Here is a 9283-nt window from a genome sequence, read left to right as displayed (position 1 = left end):
GTATGCTCAGCACTAGTATATTTAACTATGTCAAGCAGTTTCAATTAAAAATTATTCTTAATTTGGGTAAACTGTCCCTTTAACTATCCTGCACCCCTGTGAGTGTGGTTTCTTATTACTGGCTTGTTTACTTAGGCTGATTGATAGATGAGACTCCAGTATAAAACTTTTACTATAGGTGGGTATACCACAGACTAAATCAGCTATTTCAAATGCCAAAATAGAGGAAAGAAGCTTGTACAGGGACATTCTTTACACATTTATGTGCCACACGCAGTACACCTCTTACTCAGTCAGACAAATACACAACATTTTTTTTTAAACCAACGTCTCACTAGGTATGAGACATTGCTTCTTGTACCTTCTAATATCACTAGCATCCACTGTACCTCTCTCAACCCAGCAACTTTGTTACCTCTACCTGATGATGGTACCCCCCACTATGACTGTTTATCTGTATATCTCTTTTCCTCCAAACTAAGGGATGGCCTCTCTGATGTGCCTCTACCTAACCTGGATTGGACACTGTTCTGTGATGGAAGTTTGAGGATGGTGAATGTTTCTGCTGTAGTCATGACAGATTCTGTTATAGAGGCCGAGCCCCTCCCATCTCACTACAGTGCCCAAGCGGCTGAGCTACATGCACTCACACTTGCTTGTCAGCTCTCAAAGGACAGGTCAGTAAACATTTACACTGATAGTAAATATGCTTTAGGGATTGTATACGCCACTGGTCAATTATGGAAATTAAGGGGTTTTCTAACTTCTGCTGGTACCCAAATTGCCAATGCACCACAAGCTTCTGCATTCCTTGACTCAATCCATTTACCCACTTCCATCTCTGTCATGCATTGCAAAGCACACACCCACTCACAGGAACCCATTTCACTTGGTAATAGTTATGCTGATCAAATTGCTTAGCATGCAGCTTCTCTGCCATTTACACTACATTGTCTCTCTTTACACTTCTCTTCCTGAACAAACTGTTCACCTCTGGACTGTTCTTGGTGTTACCTGTGACTTTTGGTATCTGGTCCACTCCAGATGGATGCCCTGCTCTACCTCAACCACACCTCTCTCTTATGCTATCCTTTCTGCATAACAAAACACACTGAGGTACCACACAACTTTGCCCCCCCCCCCCGCATCAAGCTGCAAAATCGGTTGTATTGAATTGTGAGACGTGCTCAATTCAATCCAAGGGGGGAACCTAAAGGCCCACCAGGCGGATGCCCATGGGCATTTGAAACTTTTGAATGTTTACAAATTGACTTTTCTGACATACCTCCCTGTAGGGGTTTCAAACATTTACTTGTGATAGTGGACCAACTTACTGGATGGGTCGAGGCCTTTCCTACAAGAACTGTGAAAGTCCAAGAAGTTGCCAAGTGAATGCTAAAAGAACTCATACCCATGTTTGGCCTCCCAGAGTAATTGAATCTAACAGAGGAACACATTTCACAAGTAATATTATTCAGCAACTGACATTAGCCTTAGGCTTTCCTTGGCATCTCCATACCCCTTGGCATCCAGAAAAGCTCAGGCCAAGTGGAAAGAAAGAACCAGACCCTAAAACAGACTATTGCAAAAATTTGTTCTCAAGTAAGCCTTAAATGGGTAGATGCTTTGCCCCTAGCACTGTTTGGGACTCACACAAACCATAGGGGGACCCTCAAGCTCTCACCCTATGAACTATTGTTTGGTAGGCCACCTCCTTTGTATAGTGCCAACACCTTACACCTGCCTGACCTTGCAGTAGGTGATGTATAACTAACTGCTTATCTTTTGCAACTGCAGACATTCTCTCCACAGACATGTCTCTCTCTCTCAGTCTTTGCCATTGGACATGACTGCACATCCCTTCCAGTCAGGTGACTTCATTTTAGTCCAGACCTATCAAAAAAAGCCACTGCAGCCTCTCTGGAAAGGTCCCTTCCTGGTTTTGCTGACTACTCCAACAGCTATTAAAGTTGCTGAGGTCGACTCTTGGATCCACTACTCCAGGTGCAAAAGATACAGCCCAGACAAAGAAGCAGCCTGCAACAAGCCAAAGAAAGAAGAAGCTGGGGCAACCAAGGCCTCTGAAGAAGGGGTAACCAAGACCCCTGATGACGATTGGTTAATTCAGACCCTTCTGGGTTTGAAACTCAGACTAACCAGAAATAGTGAAATCTCACTAGCTGAATGAGTGAAACTGAAAGATCTGTCTTTCTCTTATTTTCATTGTCTCACTCCTCTGTTGATATCTTGAGTAACATCCCTCAATATGTCTCCTTTGTTTTGTGTCACACTTTTGACCATGCTCTCTTACTCTATTTCCCAATATGTGTCTTCTGGTCAGTGTGTTTGTCCTAACCCCTTTACTAAATACTCTTGTTCTGGTAACCTTGTATCTGTGGCAGTTTTTCCTCCTACTACTAGCTGCACTCAACAAGTAATTATACTCAAAGTTCGTATTTAAAGGTCCTAAGGGGTTTGTTATCCAGTCTATTTGCATAGCCCCACTAGTGAATGTGGTTTGAAAATTATGAAGTGGGTAGCTGAGAAATGAAAGTCACCCCTTCTTGCTTGACGTTCCCCTGTAACTACAATTGCCACAACCCCTATTTACCCCCACGATTCTTTCCCCCATAATGATAATTTACCTAATGCCCAATTGTCCACAGAGAACTATTCTTTAGGTGAATGGGGACTAAACTCACACGTTGTCCTACTCCAAACTATAGCCAATCACACAGAGGGCAATTGTTATATTTGTGCTTGCATTCCCACTCATCATAAGAGGGATATTCCTCTTATGGGTATTAATGTTGATTTGTTTACCTTTGATTTGTCTACTTTTATTCCTCCAGGTACACCATTGTTCAACCCATCAGGTAATTTTATCTCTTTGGGAGGCACCTCATATGGTACTATCTGCAGGGAAATTGGCCAAGGTACGGTGCGGTTGGGTGCCTCCCTATGTGAGTATGTAATCTCCAGTAATGGCACTCATTTCCAGCTGGTAAATTTCTCTGGAATGATCCTGACTGTGAATCATAATCTCACTGCATTTTTTTTTATTCCTCCAGGGCCCCAATTGTACTTTTGTTTCCCCATCCCTTGTACAATCTTTCCTCAGCAGACCACCCCCTGGGTTGTATTGATATGTGGACAGACAGCGGTGTCAGTCCTCCCTGGTAACTCTATAGCCATCTGCTTCCTGGGTGTGGTAACCCCAGCCATCCGTGTTGTCCCCACGCTGCCCTTTGGCCCAATTCGCAATAAACGTGAATCTGAAAGCTTGCTGCCCCCCTTGTCTAACAGTATGCTGGAGATTCAACTGGTCGAGCTATCCTCCCGGCCGTTGGTGTCTACCTGAATCATCAGGACATCATCATGTTATCTGTGACACTACAGACCTTCATGAATGAGAGTGCAGGAGTTGTTCAGAGTGTGGCCCAAGAGTTGAAGCAGCTTAGACAACTAGCATTGCAGAATAGGATGGTCCTTCATTACTTCCTCGCTTCCCAAGGAGGGGAGGGGGGTATAGTCTTGTGAGCAAAGAATGTTGTACCTATGTTACTGATCAATCACTTAATTTGAGTCACCATCTCACAGTTATTAGGTCCCTATCCCAGGATGTCCAAGATGTGATTGATGACAAATTTGGCCTTGGAGGTATTTTTAACCATCTCTTTGATTGGCTACCTAATTTGGGATGGTTACACTCCCTTTTTCTGTATGGCATTGTTATTATAGTATGCCTTATCCTGATGTGTTGCTGTATACAATGTGTACCTGGTCTAATCTCTACATGCAAGAATGTTTTCACTGTGTCTCATTCTTCTCCCAAATACTTGTTTCCCTCTATCTGTTTTGAATCTCCCCACCATGTTGAGATCTCTCTTGACCCTGATTTCTTCTGAGTTCACCTACTTCTCTCCTACTCTATGTCTCTTTTGACCTCTTGATCTTACAATGTTATTGTCTACCCACCAGCTGTGCCCTAAAATTCCCTGTCTTATCCCTATGCAGGATGCACTACGTCCCTAGGATCGTCTAGAACTTTCCTACATTGGGAAACTGGCCACGGAGAGACCATGGACCATCATCTACCTTGATGGCCACCCCGGTCGTAGCCTGTATACCTATAACCCACTCCTTTTTCCCTCCCTGGTGGTTTCTATTTCTTCATTGTCTTTCTGTATTGTTTTATTTTGATTTCATATTGCATTACCTTATACTTACACTCTCTATATTTCCTTCACAGGTGCAGAATTCCTTCACCTCCCAAACATGCCATGATACTGCCTGACAACCCACTATTCGCCATCAACTCTGCAAGAATGATGGGGATTGTTAATTGTTGTTAATAAATCTGGGAGGGGATGTTTCTGCACTATGTCATGCCACACACATATGTCATGCCACACACACATTTACAGCATAGGAATGTTTAGGTAGTTGTCTACTCCACCCGATGGCGACTAGCGTCCGGTAATAGCGGAATTGCCTACTACCTAATAACTTCACTCCTACCTTGTTTTTGCTTACCCTCTTGTAGTCCTGTGAACCATCTTGGATGCAAGCACCCATGTACTAATAGCATTGTGATTGTCAAACCGCCATGAGTCACATTTAATTTTTGTGATCGCGGCACTTTGACGTTTGCGATCAAAGGGGGGAATGTTATGAGCTGCTTATTCTATTTTCATTATTTTATATGTTTAACCAAACTTTTCCTTTTCTTTTACTGAACTCTTCTATGAAACTGCAGATATATTACTTCTGTATTTTCCAGCAATTCACTCCTGACCTAATAAGTGATGTATCTTTAACAACTTACTTTTAGCCTAAAAAGTATATATCAGTACATCTTAAAGTTATGGCTTCTCCCATACATTGTTTTTTTAAATATCTGAAACTCAAGGTAAAATCCAAGGCTTCTCTGTACAGTATCAACTTCTCAATCCAATTAGCTAGCTAGCCTCTGGTCACATTCCAAGAAAAAATATCTCCCAAATTTTAACATAGAGGACCTGTTTTTTTTCTTCCTTTCCTAGTAACCACTAATCATGTGAGATTTATTGGCCAATCATTATCAGCCAATTAGCTCTCTGCTTTGTAAGTTACTGTAATAGTATAAAAATGCATGTATATGAAAATGTGTTAGTCTTGCGTTGCTGTTTTTTGTTCTGGGACACTGTTGCAACAGTGTAATAAAGATTTCCTTCACCTGAGGTGAGCCCTTGTTTGATAAATATCTGGTCTGGACCTCTTTATTACTGCACCTGAGATGAGCTCACTCATGACACAGGGGTCAGCGATAGCGGGGGCGGCAGAATAGGGGTTAATAAGTGTAAGGTTAGGGGTGTTTAGACTCAGGGTACATGTTAGGGTGTTAGGTGCAGACGTAGGAAGTGTTTCCCCATAGCAAACAATGGGGCTGCGTTAGGAGCTGAACGTGGCTTTTTTGCAGGTGTTAGGTTTTTTTTCAGCTCAAACAGCCCCATTGTTTCCTATGGGGGAATCGTGCACAAGCACGTTTTTGAGGCTGGCCGCGTCCGTAAGCAACTCTGGTATCGAGAGTTGCAGTTGCGTTAAAAATGCTCTACGCTCCTTTTTTGGAGCCTAACGCAGCCATTCTGTGGACTCTCAATACCAGAGTTATTTTAAAGGTGCGGCCAGAAAAAAGCCAGCGTTAGCTACGCGGGTCGTTACCGACAAAACTCTAAATCTAGCCGTTATTTAATTAATTTAATGATAGTGAAGTGTTAGGTTTAATTGTAACTTAGGTTAGGATTTATTTTACAGGTAATTTTGTATTTCTTTTAGCTAGGTAGTTATTAAATAGTTAATAACTATTTAATAACTATTCTAACTAGCTAAAATAAATACAAAGTTACCTGTAAAATAAATATAAATCCTAAAATAGCTACAATGTAATTATTAATTATATTGTAGCTATCTTAGGGTTTATTTTACAGGTAAGTATTTAGTTTAAATAGGAATAATTTATTAAAGTATAGTGTAGTGTTAGGTGTAATTGTAACTTAGGTTAGTTTTTATTTTACAGGTAAATTTCTCTTTATTTTAGCTAGGTAATCTATTAAATAGTTAATAACTATTTAATAGCTATTGTACCTAGTTAAAATAAATTGAAAGATGCCTGTAAAATAAAAATAAATCCTAAGATAGCTACAATATAATTATTATTTATATTGTAGGTATAACATAATTTATGTAAGAACTTACCTGATAAATTCATTTCTTTCATATTAGCAAGAGTCCATGAGCTAGTGACGTATGGGATATACATTCCTACCAGGAGGGGCAAAGTTTCCCAAACCTCAAAATGCCTACAAATACACCCCTCACCACACCCACAAATCAGTTTAATGAATAGCCAAGAAGTGGGGTGATAAGAAAAAAGTGCGAAAGCATAAAATAAGAGGAATTGGAATAATTGTGCTTTATACAAAAAAATCATAACCACCACAAAAGGGTGGGCCTCATGGACTCTTGCTAATATGAAAGAAATGAATTTATCAGGTAAGTTCTTACATAAATTATGTTTTCTTTCATGTAATTAGCAAGAGTCCATGAGCTAGTGATGTATGGGATAATGACTACCCAAGATGTGGATCTTTCCACGCAAGAGTCACTAGAGAGGGAGGGATAAAATAAAGACAGCCAATTCCGCTGAAAAATAATCCACACCCAAAACAAAGTTTAAATTTTAAAATGAAAAAAACTGAAAACATAAGCAGAAGATTCAAACTGAAACAGCTGCCTGAAGTACTTTTCTACCAAAAACAGCTTCAGAAGAAGAAAACACATCAAAATGGTATAATTTAGTAAAAGTATGCAAAGAAGACCAAGTTGCTGCTTTGCAAATCTGATCAACCGAAGCTTCATTCCTAAACGCCCAGGAAGTAGAAATTGACCTAGTAGAATGAGCTGTAATCCTTTGAGGCGGAGTTTTACCCGACTCGACATAAGCATGATGAATTAAAGATTTCAACCAAGATGCCAAAGAAATGGCAGAGGCCTTCTGACCTTTCCTAGAACCGGAAAAGATAACAAATAGACTAGAAGTCTTTCTGAAATTCTTAGTAGCTTCAACATAATATTTCAAAGCTCTAACTACATCCAAAGAATGCAATGATTTCTCCTTAGAATTCTTAGGATTAGGACATAATGAAGGAACCACAATTTCTCTACTAATGTTGTTGGAATTTACAACCTTAGGTAAAAAAGCAAAAGAAGTTCGCAACACCGCCTTATCCTGATGAAAAATCAGAAAAGGAGACTCACAAGAAAGAGCAGATAATTCAGAAACTCTTCTGGCAGAAGAGATGGCCAAAAGGAACAAAACTTTCCAAGAAAGTAATTTAATGTCCAATGAATGCATAGGTTCAAACGGAGGAGCTTGAAGAGCCCCCAGAACCAAATTCAAACTCCAAGGAGGAGAAATTGACTTAATGACAGGTTTTATACGAACCAAAGCTTGTACAAAACAATGAATATCAGGAAGATTAGCAATCTTTCTGTGAAAAAGAACAGAAAGAGCAGAGATTTGTCCTTTCAAGGAACTTGCAGACAAACCTTTCTCCAAACCATCCTGAAGAAACTGTAAAATTCTCGGAATTCTAAAAGAATGCCAGGAAAAATGATGAGAAAGACACCAAGAAATATAAGTGTTACGGTTGCCTCCAGGCTGGCTGGAAGTTGGACCGTAGAAAAGGATGCTCCTAGCGCTCACCAAAGGAGCAGCAGCACCGTGGACACTATAACTGCTGCGTAGCCACCATAAGTAATGCAGACTCTATGAACCACCGCTGCTGGGCTGGTATCTCGCCGTCTGCTCTGCGCCCTGGACCTATGACCAGGCTCCAGTAGGTGAACCTCTTCCTTCTGTAGCAATCCCTGTAGCTAAGGGAGTATGAAGAGCATAGCAATCCCTGTAGTGATTATAGCTGAAGCTGTCACCTACAAACATGAGTCAAAGCTTCAAGTTAGAGGGTCAACATAGGTCTGATGTTCTGGAGCACACAGCCTGCTTTTTATTGAGGTTACATGCAAACAGGACACTCTCAGGGGGAGGCATAAAATCCCCCATCACACATTTGATATTAGATAGAGACACTCCCTTTGACAGGCCACAACAGCAGATAACATTACACACAAGAAAACAATGCAGTCCACCTTATCAATACTAGTCTGATTAGACAATGGGAAAGTTGATCACTAAACCTAATTAGAGCTAATCCCAGCAGACTTGTATTTAGAATAGGTTTCTTGAAGCTGAACAAAATTTAACTCTTAATGGCACACAATGAAACTGAACCAAGTGGGAGAAAGCCAGGGACAAGTAATTTCACAGGTCTGGGGACATAGTCTTAAAGGGGCATTGTTCATCAAAGTCACAATATGTCCCCAGATGGTTCTTAAAGGGCCACACACACACCCAACAAAAGTCAATATGTCCTCAGGGGCACAATCTTCCAGGGGCCATAGTCATGTGGAAGGAGGCTGGCAAATAGGCTTCTCCAAAATCCAGGGAAGCAGGGCAATTTTCCATTTAAAGGGCCAGTTACAAACAGCAGTTTGTAACATATCTCCCCTTTTGGAGGGAGACTAACCAGGCACCTGACCTTCTGTCGGTCAGTGCCTAAGTTAGTCTCGCAACCCACCCACAAATAAACACTAGCAGCAAAGCAGCCCCCCCACAACAAGTAGCACTGGCCTGTAAGTTCCAGGTTATAGGATGACAGTGTAGCATCCTCTGCCTTCCTGGCGCAGCTGGGCAAATAGCTGATGGTACTTGGGGGGCAGAGGCCAGCGGCACTCTGCCCTGGTGCCAGCGCTTCTGCTGGGGTGAGGGGTTTGCAGGCCAGTCCTGTAACAAGGACAAGGTCTGTAGGGCAGAGGCCAGCAGTGCTCTGTCCTGATGCCAGCTCTTCTGCTGGGGGAATTGGGGCATAGTCCTGCCCGGTGGCAAAGGGAACGTGGGGGTTAACATCTCCACTGTTAACCCTGGGCCCAAGTTAGGAGTTAGCTGGGGAGGGGGAGATTGGTTTACCTCCTCCTCCTGATACTCCGGTGGCCGTTGGGAAGGGAGGTCGATGCTCTCTGCTTCCTGTGGACCATGCTGCGGCTGGGGAGAGAGACCGGTTGTCTCCTCTCCCTGGAAGGCACACTCCGGCTGGGGAGGGAGGTCGATGCTCTCCCCTCCCTGTAGCTGGGTCTGTCGCTGGGGATCTGGGCCGCCTGCCCAGCATCCCTGTAGGGCCGGTAG

The 9283-nt window shown here is 42.2% G+C and overlaps 1 long non-coding RNA gene across 1 annotated transcript; it reads left to right on the top strand.

Annotated features, from left to right (window-relative positions):
* Positions 1–487: 487 nt before the first annotated feature.
* On the top strand, positions 488–5243 carry LOC128649534 (uncharacterized). Its single transcript, XR_008400678.1, has 2 exons — positions 488–677; positions 4253–5243. It is a non-coding gene; the product is annotated as an uncharacterized LOC128649534 (long non-coding RNA).
* The last annotated feature ends 4040 nt before the right edge of the window (positions 5244–9283 follow it).

Source organism: Bombina bombina, chromosome 2 (genome assembly GCF_027579735.1).
Source record: "Bombina bombina isolate aBomBom1 chromosome 2, aBomBom1.pri, whole genome shotgun sequence".
In the NCBI taxonomy this organism is placed as follows: Eukaryota; Metazoa; Chordata; class Amphibia; order Anura; family Bombinatoridae; genus Bombina; species Bombina bombina.
Note: the sequence above shows the minus strand (reverse complement) of the source record. Positions and strands in the feature narration are given on the sequence as shown.